Source organism: Musca autumnalis, unplaced genomic scaffold (assembly GCF_047663935.1).
Source record: "Musca autumnalis isolate F117 unplaced genomic scaffold, ASM4766393v1 scaffold_3, whole genome shotgun sequence".
Classification (NCBI taxonomy): domain Eukaryota; kingdom Metazoa; phylum Arthropoda; class Insecta; order Diptera; family Muscidae; genus Musca; species Musca autumnalis.
Genome location: NW_027411866.1, coordinates 180,010,309 through 180,035,152, shown reverse-complemented (window position 1 = coordinate 180,035,152; position 24,844 = coordinate 180,010,309). Strand labels below are relative to the sequence as shown.

Genomic DNA, 24,844 nt, shown 5'->3' with positions numbered 1-24,844 from the left:
AATTTTAAAACAACAAGTTTTATTTAAAGTTGGATGTAGTAAAATTGATTTAATTTCGGGAAAGGCAAAAAATAGTAGTTTCGTCCAACACCACTTGGACTCATCAGTTCTCTTAGTTCTTTGTATTGAAACAAAGAACTCTTCCCCAATTTTACGACGACCTGAGCTCAAGAATAAACGTAACCGATGAATTCGTTTAAAAATCTCAAAAAAAATCATTTAAAAATCTCGTAGCCGTATATTTAAACCAAGTAACTACTTCCCACTGTTATGGACTTTGCATTGCAAAGAAATGCATAGCAAATTTTGATGGTTTGTTGTAAACAACAACAAAATATCGTCACCGTGCTGTGTGTCTATTTTTATATTCACTTTTGGCAGTTTTGTTGAGATGTGTATTATTTTATTGTTGTAAAATAAATTCAGAGATTAAACTGAAATTATTTTAAAACAATAAAATAATACACATCTCAACAAAACTGCCAAAAGTGAATCTAAAGATTTTAATTATACTGAGGAATAAAAAAGCTTTGGTTGGGGACCTTCCAAAAGCATAGCCTGATTATGAAAGTAGGAAATCTCGTCTTTATAATGATTCAAAGTTGGTTGGCATAGGTGGCCAAATAACAAGATATCGTAATTTTGATAGGATCGGAACGAAATTTTGGTGGTTCATAGGGCTCCCAGAGTGGAAGAAGCATATTGACTTTGGTGATGGTTAAATAATATTCAAGAGTCGGAATGGGCAAAACAACATTTCCATTTACTTTTTTTATTAGAATTGTATTGACGAGTATCTCAACATTGGTTGGATGCGTTTCAACAATGAGGAAATTCTAAGCTTTAAAATATTATCAATTGCATCACCACAATTGGTGAAATGCTTGTGACGTTGACGTGAAAGACGCTGTGGTATCCCAATTTCCAATTTATGGAATTTTATTTCCACGTCAGATGTGTTTGCTTTTATTGGACATATTTCAAGGAGAGAGCTTGATATAATACAAAAGTAAAGTGGATACAATTATTGTAAAAGGCGTTAACCTACACAATTTAAATATTTATTGTTATTTTGTTTTTAAGATAATGACAAATATTTCTGCTTCTATTTGGTGTACTTAAGACATGTAAAATGCTAATCAAGAAGAACAGCAAAGCTTTAATTCAGTACAAAATATACGTCTACAGTAGTCAAATATGTAATTAAATATTAATTATTTTGGTTCAGTTCGCATTAAATCATTTGGAATAAAAGTCAGATAGGTGAAAACTTGAGTATCTCCCTAAAAGAAATATTTACGAGTGAAAAGCTTATGTACAGGGCCTTTGCTCACTTGTTTAAAACATTAATCGACGCCAAGTGGGTTTTTTTGTATATATGTACATAAATACTAATTTGTTGGAAAGAAATGTTTACAAGTAAAAAGCTCATGCACAGAGTAGTGGTGTAGGATATCCCATAGTCGGCTCAGTAACGACTATAGCCTTTGCACACTTGTTTAAAACATGAATCGACGTTTAATGTATTTTATTAATATTTTATATACATACATACGCTCCTAGGCCCTCTCACAAATTATATGCCAGCATTGCGTATGAGTGTTGACGACAATCATGCGCTTTTAGAAACCTTTTCAAATCAAATGGTTTTTATTTTCCTTTTGGCTATAAACATTTTTTTAAGAATCCACGTCCGCAGCATTTTAAAATTTAGTTTATTGTCAATACCATTTATTAAGTATTACTAGTTAGTTGGAAAGTAACCCTTGCATGTTTATGCCGTTAACTATTCAACACATTCTACCATACACCATGTTAAACAACCTTTTATTCAATTAATAAATACTAATAAAATAAAAATATAAACCATAACTATTTTCAATTTTTGTTTAATAAAACGATGTGTTTTTTCTTTGTTTTCTTTTTAGGTATGTACCCGGTTCCCGCTCAAGCAAAAACCTACTATAACAGATGCAAAAATCAGAGAAACAAGAGCGTTTTATGGTTTCAAATGTGTTGGCCATTAAATGCACTTAATTGATATAATGGTGGTAATCCATGTAATCGTGCTAAAAGTATAATTTCCATACCTTTTAAGCTGCTAGTCATTGCAATGTATTCAGGCTCCAATAAATGTTTTATGGTAAGTTGCTACCCCCACATGTTCTTTTCTTGTTTACCATTAATACCTGATATTGATTGTTAAATATTGGTGGTTATTACCATATAGTGAAAAACAAGGGAAACTGGTACCAAATGTGTTGCAATACAAAGCAATTTCCAGCACATAAGCTTATTCACATATCCATAGCGCTGCACTCAATGTTTGTATTAACACATTGAGGAGTTTTTTGTTGTTGTAAAGCAACATACACGTATTTCAATGGGGCAATAAAATTCACACCCTTGTAAAGTTTTGGCACCCCTAAAATAATTGTAGAGGGTTTGGTAAATTCATTTTATTTTAAGTATTTACTGGTTCACTAGATTTTATGCATAAATTAATTTATTAACAAAGGGGAAAATAAGTGAAAACAAAAAGAAGACCACGGTGCTCTTGAATCAAATTTAAATGGAAGGTGCTTACACCTAGGAAGTTTTTGCTGATTCTGAAACTACAATGTTCATAGATGAGAAAAATCAAGAAAACTAAAAAAATTGCCGGTGCGCTTTTTAAATAAACCGCGACATTTTTGAGGGGTTTTTAGGTTTTCACTATTTTGCTTGGAAACCGAAAGTCCTATTGAAATGGGACCAAAGAAAATGTTGTAGCTATGAAAATTCTCTACATCTTCGTAGTTTTTACCGTTATTGAGATATAGAAGTTCAAATTAGGACAATGGATTGCCTGTATCGCCTCTTTATAAAACAATGTCATGACTGTAATTTCCCATCTTATCTCAAAAACGGTACAACCTAGGAAAAAATTGCGAAGCCAATCTTGCAGAGAATTTTTACAACAACAACACATTCTTTAGTCCCATTTCGAAACGATTTGCAGTTTTCAAGCTAAATCCTGAAGACCTATGAAAAAAATCTGAAAGTTTGATCTGAACCTCTATATCTCAAAAATGGTAAAACCTAGAAAAATATCAATCAGCCAATCTTGTACAGAATTTTCACTGCTACAACATTTTCTTTAGTCCCATTTCAATAGGACTTGCGGTTTCCTAGCAAAATCGTAAAAACCTAAAAAAACTTAAAAATGTTAACTTTGATCGCGATTTATTAAAAAATCCATCTAGCGACTTTTACTTGTTTTTGGATTTTTATCATCTATAAACATAGCTGCTTCAAAACCGCAAAAACTTCCCTGGTGCAAGTGGTTTTCATTTAAAGTTAGTTAAGGTATACTGTGTATAAAATTTTTTTTTAAGGAGGCGATACAGTCATCCCATTGTCCTAATTTGAACTTCTATATCTCAATAACGGTAAAAACTACGAAGATATTACAAAGGCCAACCTTGTAGAGATTTTTCATAGCTACAACATCATCTTTAGTCCCATTTCGATAGTATTTGCGGTTTCCAAGCAAAATCGTGAAAACCTGATTAATTTTTTTTCATCTATGAATATTGTAGTTTCAGAATCCGCAAAAACTTCCCAGGTGTAAGCACCTTCCATTTAAATTTGATTCAAGAGCACCATGATACTTGAATAATGTGTACCACTAGCAGAGTATACAAATAGTTTACAATTCAATTAATTTGTTGTTATTTTTATACTTTGTTTTCCAATTAAAGTTTTTCCACTTTTATCGTGATTACTAATGGTAGCAGAAATTAAAAAGTAAAGGAAAAATGCCGCAAGAATGTTTTTTTTAGAACTTTTCGGTTTTACACAATTTTTAAACAAATCCAATTAGCTGCAACAAAGCTTAAAGAAACAACAAAGATTTAAAAGAATGGATAATGATTGATTTGAATATATATTATATTCCGTTCACTAACAGTTTGCCCACAGTTCGTACCAGCTTTGACAATAATCATGCGCCCCTAGTGCATCCCACAAATTATATTCCCACAATGCGTATGTGCGTTGACGATAATCATAAGTTTCAAATAACTTTCTCAAATAAAATTTTTCTTAATCAAAACGTTTGCATCTCAATAAACATATTTATCACGAATCTAAATAAATAGCTATTAACTAGATTTATTTTCTTACATAAAATTTTAACTTAGTTCTTACCATACAGGCCTCGCCTGATAGCTTAATATATCCTGGTAACTCCCTAATGTGGAAGCTATTAATATATACAAGAACAACCCGTTGCACAAACTTCCACATGACTAAACCAACACACTAAAGACATAAAACTATTTAAACCCACACATAAAAACCTGAAAATACATTACAACTCCTATGCGGTTTTTAGTTGAAGGGAATGTATGTAAAAAATATATTTTTTTCCTGTAAAGTTATGAACATTAACTTATATGCGTTACATCCTTTTTAAAACAAGAAACATTTAAATTACTTGAAAAGGGAAAAACAGGTAGGCCCTTTGGCAGAGTAGCCTTTGAAAGGACTGTTCATGCGTTAAAATATTTTTTATGTTTACGTGTTGCACTGCAGTAAATAAAAATCTAAAAGGTAAAGTTTTAGTTGGAAGTTTTTCCTGTTTTGTTTTTTTTCTGTTTTGTACAATACCCAAGACTTAATGAATAGCATAGAGGTAAGAAAAACACCTTTGGCCTCAACAACTTTCTTTGATTGTTGTTGTTCGTAATGGAAGTAAACAATTTAAAAATCTTCAACTTAAATTTTTATGGCCAGTTTTAAAAAGCTAAGTGAAAATATATTTGCTTCCTGTTTACAGAGAGAGAGAGAGAGAGAGAGAGAGAGAGAGAAGTACAGATATAAGAACCTATAGAAAGGCCTAAATGGTAATGAAATGAGAGGAAAGTCATTTTGTAATGGTAGAGGAAACAAGTAAAAAGGTATCAGTCGGCTTTGCCGACAGAGATATACCCTCAGCCTGTTTGAATTGAAACTTTCTTCTATTGACAATATCAAATGTAATACCGGCTATAAAATTCCAAGGGATATTCGCACTGTAAACAAAAATGTTGCACCTTTGTGTATGACGAACGATATGGACCATTTCAGAAGTAAAACTACATTTGGACAAAATATTAGGAGATCCAAAGTTTAGAGGTTTGGTCGGTTCAAAAGGTATAGCGCGTAGCTTTTTAACTTTTGAGGGGTGGTACCGGACTTTGTGCACCTATAGTGCCCATCAAATTAAACAAAGCTTGGAAAAATATTACGAAAGCCAAATTTTGGACCGAATTGACTGATCGATTCGAGAGTTATCGTGCGCCTCATTCAGGTAGTTTATATGGTTCCATAGGAGTTTTTATAACTTTGGGGCTATTTTCTCAGGAAGTATAGTCGTAATGGCGGCAGTGAATGCAAGTTCTTACAACAAAGATCAAAGTGATTCAAGAGAAGGCCTCAAACTGATTTTTTTCAAAATTGTGTTGTGTGGGATGTACCCAAAGGAGTTTACATTTGTAGTCCATATTCGAACCTGTAGTGCGATTCTCTAACTAATTTTCTGAGTTACGGACAAAAATGCAAAACTATGAATGAAAAGTTCAAATAAAAGTTGATATCAGTAAAACTTTACGGACAGAGATATACCCTCAGCCTGTGTATATTGAAACATTATTTTTTTCCCCGAAAAACGTATGTATTTAGGGGGTTTTAAAATTTTTGGGCGTTTGAACCGACAAAAATGTAGATTAGGATTAAATATCAAAAGTTTTGCGGAGGAGATACTAAAAAGAATGGATCTCCAGCCACTACATATGGTGCCATAAGGGGGTTTTACACACTTCGGGCTGTTTGCTTTGTATGGACTTGCCATCGCAATTGAGGCAGCGAATGCAAGTTGCTTCAACAAAAATCAAAGTGATTCCATATCAGGTCTTAAGGTGATCTTTACCGAAATTTTGTGTGGGAGGTACCGGATGGATTGGATAAATATAGTCCATATTTGAAACTGATGTATATCTGGTAGATATATTAGGATGTGAAAAGTATGGACCAATTCGGCCACTCCCTTCAAGAGTTACCATACGAACAATTTGTCCGAACATTTTTGAACTTTTGTGGGGGAGGTACCTGAAGGAGTGGACCGATATGGCTTATCTTCGAACTTAAACTATGTTTGGACAAAATATTACAAAGGCAAAGTCAACAAAAACAGCCTGTAACTTTCGCGAATTCGTTGCTAATGACCCCATATTCTCTTCTCCGATAGGTACAAAAAATAGAAACATAAAATTCACGAGTTTATAAAGAAAAACCAAAAATTGCAATAGTGTCAAAAGTTCCTAATATGCTCCGAAATGGCGCGATTTGAGAACAATTTGGTCCAGAACGGTTTGATAATGATTTTCAATTAGATTAAAAAAATAAAAATTTTAATGAAAAGCAAATATGTTGTCATAACAGATAAAATTGAAAAAATGCATTACTGAACTTCAATGCATTTGGCGCGGAAACTTTTTTAGCGATAGAGAAAAATTTACACCGTATTTCATAATAGTTTTCAATGCTCTACACGGCTATGTGGTGGTATTTTTTTGGTTATAGCCCTGGTGTATATACCCTCGTTACCATAAATGCTGAGGGTGTATTTAAGGCAAAGCAATCTAAAAATATCCGTTTCGACTCTGCTTAATTTGGAGCCTTTATGTGGGAATAGATTTATATTAAATTGTGAGTTTAAAGTCATCAAATGAAGAAGTACTTAGGAACGTATGATTGTGGTTAATAGTCACACGCCACGCTGACTATTTCTTCGCGGGAATGAACGCAGACATTTTTTCAACAGAGTTTTTATGAATATACGCACTGCAAATCTATATAAATAAAAATCAAATGTCGTCCGTTGGTAATAGCTTCAGTTGAGAACGGCTGGACCGATTTGGACAATTCTTTCTGTAAAATGTGCGACATAACCCGAATTAGTTTTTTATGCAAAGAAACTTTGACCATGTCCACTGTTATGCCCACTTTTTTCAATTTTCAATTTTAATCTTATCTGCAAAAACTACTGAACTGATTTTCCTGAAATTGTCATGGAATGTGCAGGGATGGCCGCCGATGAAAATAGTCTACATATTTTGTTGAATTTCGGAAGAGGCGGAGAACTTCCCCTATACCCTATTTCCTTAAAATTGCTATATCTTTATAAATAAAAATCAAATGTTGTTCGTTGGTAATGGCATCAGTTGAGAACGGCTGGACCGATTTGGATAATTCTTTCTGCAAAATGTGCGCCAAAACCCGATGCCCACTTTTGCGCCCACTTTTTTAAATTTTCAGTTCTTATTTTTTCTACAAAAACTACTGAACCGATTTTCTTGAAATTGCCAGGGAATGTTCAGGGAAGGCCCCGGTTAAGAAAGGCTACAAATTTAGTTGAATTTCGGAAGGGGCGGGGTACTTCCCCTGTGCCCTATTTCTTTAAAAATGCTATATCTTTATAAATAAAAATCAAATGTCGTTCGTTGGTAATGGCATCAGTTGAGAACGGCTGGACCGATTTGGATAATTCTTTTTTCGAAATGTTTGTCATAACGCAGCATAGAAAATTTGACCACGCCCACTTTTACGCCCCCTTTTTCAATTCTCAATTTTAATCTTTCCTACAAAAACTACTGAACTGACTTACCTGAAATTGTCGTGGAAAGTACAGGGAAGGCCCCCGGTGAAAATAAGCTACATATTTTGTTGAATTTTAAAAGGGGCGATGTACTTCCCATATGCCCTATTTCTTTAAAAACACCATATCTTTATGTATACAAATCAAATGCCGTCATAACTCAACTTAGTTTTTTATGGGAAGAAAATTTTACCACACCCCCTTTTTTAAATTTTTAATTTAAATTTTTTCTGCATAAACAACTGAACCGATTTTTCTGAAATTGTCAGGGAATGTACAGGGATGGCCCCGAAAACAGGCTACATATTTTATTGATTTCAAAAAGGGGCGGTGTACCTCCCCTTTGCTATATTTAAAAAAAACGCTATATTTGCATAAATTACGCAAAAGCTCAATATTTGCTGTTTTTATGTAAATTTTATGAATTTGGGAGGAGGTGGGGTAACTTCTAGAGTTGGGTTATCTAGTTCCTAGTTCCTCGTACTAGTTCCAAAGCGTATGAGTAACATCATGAAACATAACGTGTGATAGTAAGTATACGCAGTTTGTTCAAAGAAAAAATTTTGGCCATTGGAACTGTGAAGTGAACTAGATAGTTCCATATAGTGCCTTTGGCACAACTCTAGTAACTTCCCAACGTCTTTCTTTTAGCCACTATATGTATAAGCCAAACTTATGATTATGGTAACATGGGGCGGCTTCGCCACTGGGGCGCCTTCGCCAGCACCAATTTTCCTGATAATTATAACTGCTACAGAAATGCCGTTAAAGGAAAAATTGTGAGTTTAACGAAGATCTTTCATCTCCCAAAAATTGGCATTTCTATCAAATATATGATTGCTGATGCACGCGGTTTCATGTTTTTGGGGTATTGCGAAAAATATTTATGGTAGGTATATTTTGTGATATCTTGTATACCTTTTGTGATATCAAAATTATATTTTATACCGTTAATAGACAACTACTGAAGAATATAAATCCAAATAATTTGCATGATAAAAGTAATTATAAATGTCAATATATTCATATTATGAACTATGTAGGGGGTGGGGCGGCTACGCCATGATAGGGGTGTTGTGGGTTAATGTGAGAAATATGTCAGGTTTAACTTAAATTGTTTATGCTATTGATATACCACGCTATAATGTGAAGTTGAAATCAAATATTTTGCTAAACCTATCTAATTTGGCAAAAATTTCATTTTATGCCTAAATTCAAGGTAACTTCTTCAATTAACGGCAAGAATATCTTTCTTTTTGTAAATTTTAGAATCATTTTTGATTATTAAATAGAAAACATGTTCCTTTTATGCATAATGTTGATATTTGGGGAGGAAGTATAGTAAATGCCATTTTTAGAGTCAGTTGATATATGTCCTATGTCGATGGCGAAGCTACCCCATGGGTGGGGAGGCTTCGCCACTTTTTAGACATTTTGTAAATGCTCAAAAATAATATTTTAAAAACAAAATTATAATCATTTATATATCAAAACTTATAGTCAAGACATGCTAATATTCTTACCAAAAATAATATTTGGAAAAACTTTAATGATGTCGATATGAGAACATTTTGAAAAAAAAGTGGCGAAGGCGCCCCATGTTACCATATATCAGTTTCAGCATAAATTTTGGGGGGCGAAAATACCGGACCACGCCCACTTTTTTAAATATGTTATATCTTGAAAACTGACGACCACGACCATTCTTTTCAATGCATTATTTTTCCAAAACTACTATTCAGTTTTCAGAAAATGTTCAGGAATGTTCAGTGGTCAAAATGCTATTTATTTATAGACGAATTTCGGGGCCACCGTGGTGCAATGGTATGCACACCCGCCTTGCACGCTAAAGGTCGTGGGTTCGATTCCCCGGCCAGTCAACATCAAACTCTTTTCAACGGTGGCAAAATACCCCTCAGTAATGTTGGCGACATTTTCTGAGTATTTCAGCCTTGTAAAACTTCTCTACAAGTGGTGTCTTAGACACGCCGTTCGGACTCGGCGATAAACAGTATGTCCGATATCATTGAGCTTGTAGGAGTATGCTTTATCAAAAATATACTTTAGCAAAATGTTCTTTAATGTTTTCATACACAAATAACATATGAAGTATGCTTTGATTTCGTTTACATATAAAATAACATAGTAGGCTTAGATTTTAGAATATAAGTTTTGTGAATACATATGAAAAATAAAGTCAATTCAAATTCAGTTTTTCAAATTGTCGGTTGTGTGTTAATTTTCTCTCCGCCTATAAATTGGTGACCCTCGACGCTGAATATTTTTGAAGCAGCATAGTTTGTGCCCCAAATCTCAACAATGACAAACAAATCAGGAACAGCGACTGGTGTATCTCAACAGAATGCAATCCCATCTGTTAGTTCGATGCAACATGCCATTAAAATTCCCCTGGTTTGTCCAGGTGGAAGCGCAATTTGCTTTGAATGGAATTGATTCCGAGGAGAAAAAGTATTACATAATAATCGCCGAATTGGATACGGAATTGCTGACTCATGTAAGTGACATCGTTTTGAATCCGCCTGAAGACGTATACACACAATTGAAAAAACGTTTGATTGAACATTTTTCCGTCTCTGAGGAAAAACGTATTAAGCAACTTCTCAACAATATGGAAATTGGTGATAAGAAACCGAGTGTTCTGCTACGAGAAATGAAGAATCTTGCTAATGGTGGTGTCAACGACGATTTCCTGCGTACAATGTGGATGCAGCGACTACCAACACACATCCATGCAATCCTGTCTACATCATCGGAATCTCTTGAAGCAATTGCAAAGATGGCTGACAAAATTGCAGACGTATCAACGCCCTCTGGCATTTCAAGTGTTGCAGTCGGAAACACATCGTTTGACCTCTCAGCGATGTCTAAACAAACCGAAGAACTTACAGCAGCGGTTCAAAAGTTGCACGAAACCCGTTCAAGACAAAATTCTAGAAGTAGGACTCGAAGCAACAGCCGTACCAACTCAAACACATCAGGTATATGTTATTATTAGGGATAGGTAAGTCGACTTTCGATTAATCGATTAGTCGCTTTTTGCAGTTAAAAGTCTAAAAATTATGGTCGACTTTTGGATGGAGGGAAATCGCATAATCGATTATCTTGTGATCGATTTTCGAGTTTGCCCATTGATTGCTGACTTGGCGGTTTTACAGTTCTGGCGGTTTACATTTTCAAAAGAAAACTCGAAAATTGACGAATAATCGATCATAATCGATTTTCTGCGGTTATGAAAAAGTCGAGTTATATGACAAGTGAAATAATCGCCAGACGGAAAAATTGCATTTTTAGTTTTAGAACAAAATCGAAAAGTCAAAAAATCGATTATTGCTTTCCATTACCTATCCCTAGTTATTATCATCGTCGTTTCGGTCAGAGAGCAAATAAATGCCGACAACCATGCACGTTCAAAAGCAACCAACAACCGGGAAACCAATAAGACGGTCACTAGAGGCGAGCAGTGATCGGTCTAGCAAAACAAATCGCCTATTCATTTATGATAAATTTTTAGGAAAACATTTCCTTATCGACACAGGTGCTGACATTTCAGTTGTACGCGTGATGAGTGCTTCGGCATGCAAATTAATTTTCGAGACAACCGTGGTTGCGCCGCCTATCAAGAAGGGTTCAACTGTCCGTCAGCCATAAAAAACTAAAACATGTATATCACGCTTATTGAGGTGAGAATTCAACTTAACCAGTTTTTAAACTTTTATAATTAGATCGCTTTAGGATAAAGACATGGGACATAGACGATAATAATTCCTAAACAGCATCAATGGGCGAAAAATCCAACAAAGTCCGTATGAGAAAAGAAAGGTTACAGACAAAATCTCTTGATAAATTTCAAATTCTCATCAGTTTGACAATTAACCGAAGAAGTGAGGTAGAAAACACATTCTTTTGCATAAAGTCCATAAAAAGTTGTCATTAAAACACATTACGACGGGCCAGCAACGCGGACCGGGGTCTGGTAGTTAAATAATAGTTTTATGTTGACTATAAAACCAGAGGCCGACACTTATAGGCAATGATGGCTATTGTAAAATCCTTTGAATCCAATCTGTATTCCACCATTTAATGAGTGACCCTCCCCCAGGACTAAGTTCCAATGTGTCATTTAGGTGGCCATATATCACAAATACTGAATTTAAAGTCCTCAAATGGACAGTACTTAAGGACGTAAGGTAAGTGACCCCCACTTGTAAAGGCCAATCTCATGAATCTTTTTACAAGAAAACTACCAAATTTTTGGAAGATTTTCTTTTTCATCTGAAAAAGCACATCTTCAAAATTTAAACTTTTGGCTTAAAAAAACTTATGTTTTCTGGTCATGAAACGGGCAAATTTTTTTTTAATATAATCGGTCGATGAAGGACTAGATTTTGATGTTCTATAACCCCACACAATTGTATGACAATCGGTTCATTAGTTTTGGAGCTGAATTTGGCACCGATTTCAAAATGCCATTTCGAGTTTCTGATTTTTATATTGCAGTTTCTGGTTTTTATATTGCATAAAAACACATTGGATTTTTTCCGTTCCAAAGCTCATATCTCAGGCAATATTGTTCCGATTGACTTGAAATTTTTGCCACATATTCTATGCTAATAATTGTTCCACAAACATCCCAGAAAAAGTAAACAAATATGGAAAGCAAGGACTAAATTGCAATGCCTCATATATGTGGCCATATATCACAAACACTGAATTTACAGTGCTCAAATGCACAATACTTAGGGCCGTAAAGTTGTGGTCTATATTCATATACATAGTTGATATAGTATTGTCTAATATTATCACGAATATTACCCAATACTTTTCAATTAAGTATCAATACTAGAGGCCTTAAAAAAGTTTTTATCAATCCACGTCTAGTGGGCTTTTTAATTTTTTAATCATAATTCCAAGTTGAGTGTCTTTAAAAAAATATTTTTTCATGAATCCACGTCAAGAGGTTTAAAACAAGTAAGAAAAGTCTATAGTCGGACGGAACCGACCATGGGATACCCTATACCACTATCCCTGGACAATCGCTCTTCACGGAACTTCTTTTCAATGATTGTGAAAATTTAATTATCAAATATCCGAGATGTAATGTATAATACTTATGACCAAAACCAAAAAGTTATTTAGCATGACAAAGACATTTTTGCAGCAGGAGTGGAAAATTTAGTTCACACAAACTAAAATGTAATGAAACACACTTATGTAGTACTACTACTTCCGTTGTTTAACCGCTACGTTATTAAAAATTTTACCAATGTCACACAAAAGTTTCAGTCCATTTAACCCGCTAAGTATTATCTGATCTTCACGTTGGTTTGTACGCTTCTTCTTCATCATAAACTCAAACTTTGTTTAAACTTTAGCGGGTTATTATTTTGACCTACAGAGCCGGTACAAAATTGGTTAAAATTTTGTTTTTGGTCCATTTCATCCCCTGAACATTTCACGATCATCACCAAAAACTAATCATTTCTATTTTGGCCCGAACCCAACGTCCTTAAAAATTCGTTACAATCGGTCCATAATTGCGGCCTTAAGCTTGTTTACAATTTTTAATGGACGGACACACATCGCTAAATCGCTGTATCTCGTCGAGATATGAATTTTGGCATACCAAATAAGGGGTCTAGGACGAATATTTCGTGGTGTTACATAAACTTTTGGAGAGACAATAAAATATGTGGTTCTCTACACAGAACCTAGGCAGTAGGCCCGTTATCTAGCAAACCCTTTATTGCAATTTACATCAGAGGATACTTTGCGAAATATATATGTCCTCAAGGAATTAAAATATCGACCAAAAATAAAATTTTTATATTTTGCATACAAAAGTAATGGTCCATTTCACCCGCTAAAGAATATCAGATCATCATTCAAAATTGTAGGCATCTTTTTCGAACTATACTCTTACCTGGTGCAAAATTTCGTGACTATTGATGTATAATTGCGATTTCTACCGACTTTTATATTACACTACAAACAAATAACGGAATATATTAGGCTGTAACTCTGTTATCTGATCATTCACACCAACATAATTGGCATCAATTGAAAGGTCAAGCGTTCCACTTTCAAGTATATCTCACTTGTCCGGAATGTCACTTCCAGGAATAAAGATAAAAGCTGTATATTAAAAATTTTCACAATTTTCACACAAAAGTTTTGGTCCATTTAACCCTCTAAATGTTATCCGATCGCCATCTCAAATTGCAAGCTTCTCCTTTGTGATATACTCTTACCTTATTTAAAATTACGCGTTGATCGGACTATTATTGAGACCTACAGAGCCGCTAGCAAATTGGATAAATATTATGTTTTTGGTCCATTTCACCCGCTAAATATTTCACGATCATCACCAATAAGAACAGGGATCTATTCTGATCTGAACCCGACCTCCATACCAAATTTCGTGAAGATCGGTACATAATTGCGGCCTGGAGCGTGTTTACAATTTATAATGGACAGACGGACGGACAGACACACATCTCAAAATCGCTTTATCTCGTCGAGATATGAAGATTGGTATACCACATTGGGGGTCTCCCACGAATATTTCGCGGTGTTACATGAATTTTTACCAAAACAAACTTATAATACCCTTTTCCACATTGTGGTATAGGGTATAAATATATACATTTTTATGAATTCAGGTTAAGGGTTTTTTTTTTAAATATTTGGCATGAAACGATGTTTAGTAATTATCCACATTGTGGTATAGGGTATAAATATATACATTTTTATGAATTCAGGTTAAGGGTTTTTTTAAAAATATTTGGCATGAAACGATGTTTAGTAATTATCCACATTGTGGTATAGGGTATAAATATATACATTTTTATGAATTCAGGTTAAGGGTTTTTTTTAAAATATTTGGCATGAAACGATGTTTAGTAATTATCTACGTCTAGTGGCTTTAAACAATTTAATTATTCCATATATCCACGTTTAGTGGCTTTTCAAAAGAACTAAATTGAGCCCTAGAGGCCTCATACGACAAAGTTCTTAGGGTCGTATAATTGTCGTCAATACTTATACGCCATGATGTCTATTTTATACCCTTTGTATTTAATTTTTTTGTTTTACATATTCACTTCAAAAATGACCCTGCAATTTAAGCAATTTAATTTCTCTTTACAAAAGGGTTTGACTTTACGCATGAATAATTCCCAACAGTTATCAACTAAACTACTACACATTTATTTTTCTACAGTCGAGTAATTTTCTTGACCAGAAATGAATAATGATAATAAATCTTATAATGAATGGACAAACGAAACAGATTTTCTTCATTATACCAGCTAAAGAAGACAAAGCTACACTCATTCAGTCTTTCATCCATTCATATATCTCCACCCTAACGCCTATAAGAAGCACAAGAATAACAGGCAACCTTGCCATAAAAATCTTTTTTAATTGCATTACAATGAAATGTCATCTGCTATCATTGTCAAATCATTAAAAATATGTCTTCTAAATTTGAATTTATGACAAATTTTATGCCACAATTTCATGATGCAGCAACAACGAAACCAGCAATACTATTTGCTGACTTTTGAGAACAATAGAATATACACAAAGTCGTGCCAAATCCTTGTATTTATCTTCTATTCATCCAGAGTTGGTATGTACAATTACAGCTGTATAATGTGGCACGAGTACTTGCAACATAATTTGCTACAATAATATTGACAATAATAGCAACAACAACAAAAAACACACATATGTATATACAATTGTAACAATAGTAACAATAACAAACACAATGCAGCCACAGGGACATAATAGAGGATTAAGTGTTTAGTTGAGTGTGTGCTTCACAAAAAACGTGGTTAAAGTCTTAATTAAAGTGAAAAAACACAAAAGTCCAAACTGGAAGAACAAATTGCCAAACTGTAAGTTGGCTATTTAAAAGATATCCATCCTTTCAGCCATCTTTCTGTCATTTGCTGGTGCATTGGTGGAGCAAAAAGGGGTTATCCTAGGAGACCTGATGGTTTCTCTTTGAGAATACATTGTTTTATTCTTACTGAGCCCTTTTAATAAAACTTATAAATATTTTACAAAAAGTAAAACTATGATGAAACAAACTTGATATACCCTCCATACTATGGTGGAGGGAGGGTGACGTAGGGGATGGAAGATACCAAGCAACGGTCCTGACCGGTTTTAACATGGCAAAGCCCAGGATTTATCTTGGTCCCTCTTTCATCCCGAGTGGACACTGACCTCCCCGTGGTGTCACCTGGGGAACTGCCTTTAACACCCGTTAAAGGTAGTGAGCTAACATGTGCCGCGCGTTCACCCATAAGAATGTTAAGAACTTGGGTTTGGGCGTCGGGTTAGTAACCCTCCCCTAGAAAAAACAGCCTACTATGAAAAACGAAAGAAAAGAAAAACAATCCCCTCTAAAGTTGACGAACCCCGCAAACATTTTAAGGACCATGATCTGCGAATCTGCACCTGGAATGTTCGCACTCTTTATAGAGAAGGTGCAGTCTTCGCATTGGCAGACGTACTTGAAAAGTACAAGGCCGATATTACTGCCATACAGAAAATACGATGTATTGGGAAAGGCGTCACAACAACACCTAAAGGTGACACACTGTATTATAGCTGCTATGACGTAAAGCATGAGTTTAGTTGCGGATTCGTAGTTAGTCGGGGACTAAAACAGCTTGTATCTAGCTTCACCCCAGTGAATGAAAGACTTGCTGCAATTCGAACAAAAGCAAAATTCTTCAACATTAGCTTCATTTGCGCTCATGCTCCCACTGAAGAAAAGGACGAACAGACCAAAGATATATTTTACGAGCGCTTAGAAGAAACATATGACCGTTGCCCTGCCCATGACATTAAAATCATTCTAGGCGATTTTAATGCCAAAATTGGAAAGGAGATTATCTTTGGCCCAACAGTCGGGAAATTCAGTCTCCACAGTGAAACATCTGACAATAGTATGAGGCTGATAGACTTTGCAGCTGCAAAAAAGATGGTAGTTAGCAGTACCAGATTTAATCATCTCGATATTCATAAGGGCACCTGGCTGTCTCCAGATCAGAAAACGAGAAATCAAATTGATCATGTTGTAATAGATGGAAGACATTCATCGAGCGTGTTGGATGTACGATCGTTCCGAGGCGCAAACATTGATTCAGACCACTACCTTGTTGCAGCAAAGGTACGCACCCGCTTAAACATAGCAAACAAAGTACGAACAGACACAACACGAAAGTTAGACATCAGTAAGCTGCAATCACAACAGATAGCCACAGCATATTCCACTCAACTAGCCCAATTGCTTAATCAAAGCAGTCCTCACCCCGCAATGGCAAAGCATTGCCCACTCCATGCAAACAGCCGCAAAATCCATACTTGGATACCAGAGACCTCCACCAAGGAATCCATGGTATGATCAGGAGTGTCGTGCTGCCACCGAAGAGAAAAATGCGGCATATAGGGCTACCTTACAATCCGTAGCAACGCGTAGCGTACGAGAGAGATACAGGGAGAAAAGGAGAGATGAGAAACATCTTTTCCGCAGGAAAAAGAAAGAGACGGAAAAGCGGGAGTGTGAAAAAATTGAGATGTACAGGAGCCAGAATGAAGTCCGAAAATTCTACCAAAGAGTCAAGCATCAAACTGATGGCTTTGGTACAGACACATCCTCCTGTAGAGACCAGCAAGGTAATTTGGTAACTGATACAGATAGTGTGCTCAGGATATGGAAAGAACATTTTTCAAATCTGTTGGTATTCAATAGCAGCGAAGACGACGAAGATACCACAGTCCCAATCCCAGAAGATGGTAATGAATGTATACCGCCCAGCCAAGATGAGGTAAGAACAGCAATAAATCGGCTGAAGAAAAATAAGGCAGCAGGGGCCGATGGCTTACCAGCCGAGCTGTTCAAAACCGGCTTTGTAAAATGACTTTGACTGACACGAGGTCCTCAGTTAAAAAAGGAAAGAACCTCTCCGAAGAGTTTGGTACCAAAAGAGGTTTCAGACAACGAGACAGCCTTTCGTGTGATCTCTTCAACATCCTGCTGGAAAAGGTTATACGAGAGGCAAACGTCAAAAGAAGTGGCACAATCTACACCAATAGTCACATGTTACTTGCTTATGCTGATGATATAGACATCATGGGCCGATCAGTAATAGAAGTAACTGATACCTTTATAAAGGTCGAAGGAGAATCTGCTAAAGTGGGTCTGGCGGTAAACGGTGAGAAGACCATGTTGATGGTGTCGACGCGCTATGCGTCCATTGAGCTCGGACCGACTGTTGCCGTTGGTTCATATAATATTGAGGTAGTAAAAGACTTTGTCTACTTCGGCACCTCCGTAAACTCAACAATCGACATCAGTTGTGAAATAAAAAGAAGAATTGTATTGGCTAACAGATGCTACTTTGGTTTAAGTAAGCTGTTTAAAAACAAAGCTGCATCTCGTCAAACCAAAATAACGCTCTACAAAACACTGATACTACCCGTGCTGATGTATGGCTCCGAAGCCTGGGTACTTGCGCAAGCAGACATGGCAGTGCTTGGTGTGTTTGAGAGAAAAAATTTTCGAAAAATCTACGGACCAATTTGCGTTGACGGTGAATATCGACGTCGCATGAACCACGAACTGTATCTGCTATACAACGACATCAATATTGTTAAACGTATCGAGATGCAGCGATTGCGTTGGCTAGGCCATATCATAAGAATGAGCGATGATGAACCCGCTAAAAAGGTGTATAAATACGGACCGCTTGGCGGTGCACGCGGAATTGGCAGGCCAGAGTGCGAAGCAACAAATAGAGAGGAATGGAGATCTTGTCTTAGTTCGGGCTATGGAACAAATGTTCTGTAATGGGCCAGCTAAGTAAGTAAGTAAGTACTATGGTGGAGGGTGCAAAACTATCTGCAACAGTTCGTATGAGCTTTGACAGCAATCTTTACATCTATCAAATTATATTCATTTTAATCGTATAAATGTTGACAATAGTCATACTTTCCTAGAGACTTTCCCATCAAAACTTTGTTTATCTCATCAACTAGAGAAAAAAATAGAATTTGCTAATTAAAAAAACCCATTTTTTATGCCACTCTTTGAGCGATATATTTGCTTTATTCTGATTAATTCAAATCGACAATAGTCATACTTTCCTTGGGACTTTCTCATCAAAACTTTGTTTATCTCGCCAACTAGAAAATAAGAAAAAACAAAAATCATATATGGAGAGAATACATATAAATCAAGTCACATTATTTATTTTATTTTCTGAACTTTACAACTAAAGTTCGGTAAAATCAGCTACGTGTTTCGTTAACAAAACCTTCACTGTTTTATATTTAACATCTATCAAATTGTGTACTTTATGATTTTGTTAGCTCACTTTTCTGAACTCCTGAAACAATCCCATCTTATTATACCTTTCTTTATCGCTTCTTAATTCTATAACCCTTTAAACAATTTGTCAAAAGACACTGTATGCAGGTTTCGTATTTCATTGTACCTTTCCAAATAAAGTCACAACATCAACACACAACACATCTCCTCACAAAGTCTAAGAGTCCCAAACATATACGAGCACTTTAAGCATCGTTTAAACGCAATTTTCCAAACGTCTGCTTTTGTAAATTGGAATTTCGTAGAGAAAAAGTACAGACAAACAAGAAAAAAATAAACTGTAACTATTTTAATTTTCAGATATACGTTTATATATTTTTTTTGGTTTAATAGTCTTGCTTGTGCGTATTGTTTTCTGTTTCATTTCTTTTCTTTGAGAACAAAATGAAAATGACATAGTCCCTGTTCCGAAGAATTCTTCCAAAAAAGGAAAAACAAAGAAGACAAATAAAACTCAATTTAAGATTTACAACCAACACTACCACCACCATGAACAATAGGGAAGAATGAACTACAGTTATAAACCATAAAAGGTGGGAGATTATATTTTATTTTTCATGTGGATTGGTGTGTGTTTGTGTGCGGGACAATGTGAAACAATCTGAATGCAATACAATTAAAGAGATTCGTTTATTGTTCAAAATTGTCTGAATATAGAGGTGCAAATATATAATTGATGAGAGATGTTTAAGGGAAGAATTTAATGAATGAAATACACGATATAGGTTCTAAATAGGAATTTAATTTCAATAGTAGTGATAATAATTATACATGTATTGGACAAAACTCATGCAATTCCTGTAATATTACTAGTAGAATCATGTTTTAGTATATGGGTGTTCATTAGTCCGGGGCTATTTGTATGGAAGGAAAAAAATGTAAACGGGCGCCTGGAGTTTCTGATTCTTGGGATTGTACTCAGCAAAAAAGTCTACTGGACCATATGTCTAAAGTGAAAATCGAGCCCCCGGCAAGTCCATACTTCCTGAGAAAATAGCCCGAAAGTTGTAAAAACCCCATATGACACCATATGTAGTGACTGGAAGGATCGAACCGAATACTGCGTTCGTCCACACTTTGGATATCGTAATATTTCACCGAATATTAGATGAAATTCGAAGGTTGAACGAGTGGACCTTCCGATACCTCCCCCACAAATGTTCGAAAATATTCGCTAAAATGGTTCTCTAAATATTGTCGAAACTCAGTTTAACTTTAATCCTATCCATATTATTTTGAAAACCCTCCTAAATACGTAAGTTTTTTTGAAAAAAAAGTATTTCAATCCCCACACAGGTTGAGGGTATATCTCTGTCGGCAATGTCGACTGATAATTTTTTACCTGTTTCTTTTTAAAAGTGTGACTTTTTATTAATTATTTCATTCAGAAATTTTATTAAAGTCTGTTATGTATATCTTTGGAATTTTTTATGTACCTATGTCTTTCAATAAATTCCTTTCAATAAACAACCACCATTTATAAATGTTGTATATGTTAGAGATAGCCAGTGAGCTATTACTGAGATCAAGTGAGCATACATTTCAATGTGTTTACATTGAAATTTATGCTCCCTTGCTCTCAGTTAGCGCCCACTGCTGCATGTGTTTGTTTTCTTTCTGGATTTTGGGTTTGTCTTTGTTTAGACCCAAACATATAATTTGTTTACACCCAAACATATATTTTGTTTGCACCCAAACATATATTTTGTTTGCACCCGCCAGGTTAAGCTTGGCAATGTATTGGTATTTGTTGAGTAAATTTTGCTTTTCTCTGGACGAAAAGTATTTCTTTAGATCATCATCCTTAGACTTTTCCCCCATTTATTTGATTTTTAAAACCATTCAGTTTAACTTTGACGCCCTTCTATTTGCTTTACTTTCAATTATCAGAAGCAATAGATCAATAATTTACTCATACAAGAGGTAATGAATAGAATCGTTTCCCAACATCGAAAAGGAAAGCCCTTTCTCTAGTTTCTTTCCTCTGAAAATATTCGTTCTAGATATGTAATTTGTAACATTCCTTCATTTGTTAAAAAGTATTTCATTTTCTATCCAAAGTGTCTTTTCCCTTTTGCTACATTTTACAAACATACAACGATGAGAACAAATACATACACACACACTTTCGCTATGTCTGACCGAGCATTTAGTCACAGTTACTGCTGTCAATCACCCTAAATGTCATGTCAGTTGACAATCAACCTAATTAAGTGAAAGGTGATTGCAAATTTAAATACAATAAATGGCAGAGACCAAACAATTCGAACGACGACGACAAAAATACATTATTGCTTTCGTTGCAGCAATTTTTGCTTAATTGTTGTTAATAAATTACGTTATATGATGAAAATTCTTTGCGGTACAAATTTGTGTCGTACAAATTTCTTTCTGAAATACATTTTGTCAGGTTATGAATTCAGTTTTAAATTAAATAGAACATTATCCATGATGGTTCTGAGATTTGCAATGCAAAAATAAAATAAAATTTAAAATGTATAAAATAAGAAAACATTTAAAAACACTTAGTTTTGAACTTTACCTAGCAATAATTATCCCAAAGAAGTGTTAATTGAATTTACCACAATATTAAAACAGAATCCATGGTTAAAAACATTTAGCACCGTTTTTCGTTTTCAATTACAAACTGTGTACAAAAATACAAAATTATACACATACATACATATGGGCAAATACTTGTAAAATTGAGTTTTCAATAAAAAAAAAAATCAAAAAATTTTTTGATGCTACATCATGATTTTTGTTGCATAGATTAAGAGTTATTTTTGCAAATATGTTTTTGTAATTAACATTGAACTGCCAAGCAAAAAATGCATTTATATTAGAGCTCAACATTTTGCTGGGGAGGTACCTAAAGGAATTGACATGGTTAATTTTGGAAGTGTGTTTTATTTTGGGAGTCATTCTTCTCGATTGATATCGAGCCCACCAGTAATTTCAGTTGGTCTCCATATCGCACCTCTTCAACAAAAGGGTAGTAACTCAAACTTTGGAAATTTTCACTTTTTAATAAAAAACGATAGGTAATGATCAACTCCATCCACTGTAAAAATGTCACATTGGTTTGTCTACTTTTTCGTCAAAAAAATACCGTTATTTCCTTCTCCGTGTCCTCAGAGTTACTAGTTAAGTTTGAACAGGTTTTTGTCTCTACTGAAAAGTAAGAAATTTTGAGTTGCTTCCCTTTTGTTGATCAGGTGCGATATACTTTAGAGCTTTTGGATCATTTTATCAGGAAATATGGACTTGCCCACGAAAAACATAATATCGCTGTAAAAAGGGCAACTGGGAGTATTTACGCTAAAAAATTCCAAAGGATCTTCTAACAGGCCCTTAACCCCACAAAAGTGTTGAACATTTGTGTGGATTTTACACCAAGGAGTGGACCGATAGGGCTCACTTTTGAACAAAAACTGAGTTTGAACAAAATATTTTGAGATTCAAAGTTTGGACCAAATCGTGATCCGTTTTTGGGATATCGCTCGTATAATTTTAGCGAATATTGTCCAACTTTTGTGGGGGTGGTACCGGAAGAAGTAGACCGATGTAACCTATCTTCGAACTTAATCTAAGTTTGGACAAAATCCCAGCAAAATTTGAAGGAGGGGTTCCATGCGATGACGTGATTTCATGACATGTTTTGCCTTGGTTAAGTCGTGCAAGATCCGATCTTTTCATTAGCATTTGAACCAATGCAAAGGAAGTCGTGAAATATCCGATCTTTTCATCAGCATATGAACACATGCAAAGGAAGTCGTGAAAGATCCGATCTTTTCATCAGCATTTGAACCCATTACATCGATCCAATAGAGATGATTTTTTTGTTTTTATTTATAGAAATATATAAGATTAATTATTTACAATAGGATGATATCGGAGACTCGAAATCACAATCAACGTTATTAAAACTCTCGTCTATTGATGTCATTGCAAGGGGTTGATGAAAATATCATTCCAAAGCATTGGTGGAAATGACATGCCAAAGCATTGGTGAAAATTACATGTCAAAGCATAAATGACATGCTTTCGATCCAAGAATGAATAGCATCTTTTGGGGTCCACGCTTATATAAAATTCATCGATGAAGATGCTAAAAAGATGACATGCCAGGTCACTTGCACCCATGATTGAATGGCATCTTTGGCATCGAACATTTTGCTGGGATATTACGAAAGCCAAATTTTGGACCAAATTATCCGTTCGAGAATTATCGTGAGCTCAAGCCAGCTAGGTATCTGAAACGTATTTCTTCTAAACATAGTTGGGTTCTAAAACCATTATTTCGATGAGGCATATTTTGCACTATAAAAGTGTATGTACCCTCGTTAGCATAAATGCTGAAGGTATAAATAAAATTATGCCTATGTCGTGAAGATCGGGGCTATAATATTCATGTTATTTGCAAAAATACAAAGAAAATTTGAGGAAAAAATATACCTTATAAAACTATGTCATACATGGTTCGCCTTAACTAACTTTAAGTGAAAACCGCTTACATCTGTGAAGTTTTTGCGGATTTTGAAACATAGGTGAGAAAGATCCAAAAAGCCAAAAAAATAAATCGCGGTCAAAGTTCACATTTTTAGGTTTTCACGATTTTGCTTGGAAACCGCAGGTCATATCGAAATGGGGTTAAGGAAAATGTTGTAGCACTGAAAATTCTGTACAGGATTGGCCTGCATTATATTTTCGTAGGTTTCACCGTTTTTGAGATATAGAAGTTCAGATCAATCATTCAGATTATTTTCTCAGGTATTCAGGATTTTGCTTGAAAAAGTTTAAAGTTTAAGCTGAGAAATTGCAGTCATGACACTGTTTTATAGGAAAACGATACAGTCAATGGATTATCCCAATTTGAACTTCTATATCTCAATAACGGTAAAACATATCGATACCTCCAAATAATAGTATGCTAAGTCTAAAAAGTGAGTTTTGCAGGAGAAGCTCTCAAAGTGTGGACATTTTTTTGAACTTCAGTACTATGCTAAATCAATATTTGTTTATAACTTCTGTTCGGATTGACCGATCATTACCAAAATTTGACAGAATTTAAGTTAAAGGATGTTCGATACCTCCAAATAATAGTTTGCTAACTCTGAACAGTGAGTTTTGCAGGACAAGCTCTAAAAGTTTGGAAATGTCTTTGACCTTCAGTACTATGCTAAGTAAATATTTGTTTATAACTTCTGTTCGGATTGTCCGATTATTACCAAAATTTGACAGAATTTAAGTTAAAGGACGTTAAATATAAAAATATAAAGAACTTGAAAACATGCTAAGTCGACTTAGCATACTATTGTTTGGAGGCGTCGATATGAAATTATTATAAAGGGCGATATTTTAGAAAATTTTCATACAATATTTTCTTTAGTCCCATTTCAATAGGACTTTCGGTTTTCAAGCAAATTTGAATCGCGATTTTGTTAAAAAGCACTCCGGCGATTTTTTTGTTTTTTGATTTTTCTCATCTATGAACATTGTGGTTTCAGAATCCGCAAAAACTTCCCAGATGTAAGCACCCTCCATTTAAAGTTGCTTCAAGAGCACCGTGTCTAATTGTGATTTTATAGGAAAAGTTGAAGAAAAATTTTTTGAGTTCTTTCCCTTTTTCGTCAAAAATTTGGTTGCAAGCAATTTTTCCTTATAGTTTTCCTATTATATTAAATCACGGGGAATTCCAATAGTGGCATTAAATTAAAAAAAGTTATATTGAA

At 34.9% G+C, this 24,844-nt stretch overlaps 1 long non-coding RNA gene across 1 annotated transcript in view; it reads left to right on the top strand.

Annotated features, from left to right (window-relative positions):
* Nucleotides 1-24,844, top strand: part of LOC141398560 (uncharacterized) — a 440,123-nt gene that overhangs the window by 60,319 nt on the left and 354,960 nt on the right. Inside the window, exon 2 of the long non-coding RNA XR_012411661.1 lies at nucleotides 1,929-2,143. This is a non-coding gene — a long non-coding RNA (uncharacterized lncRNA). The remainder of the gene's footprint in view (nucleotides 1-1,928; nucleotides 2,144-24,844) is intronic.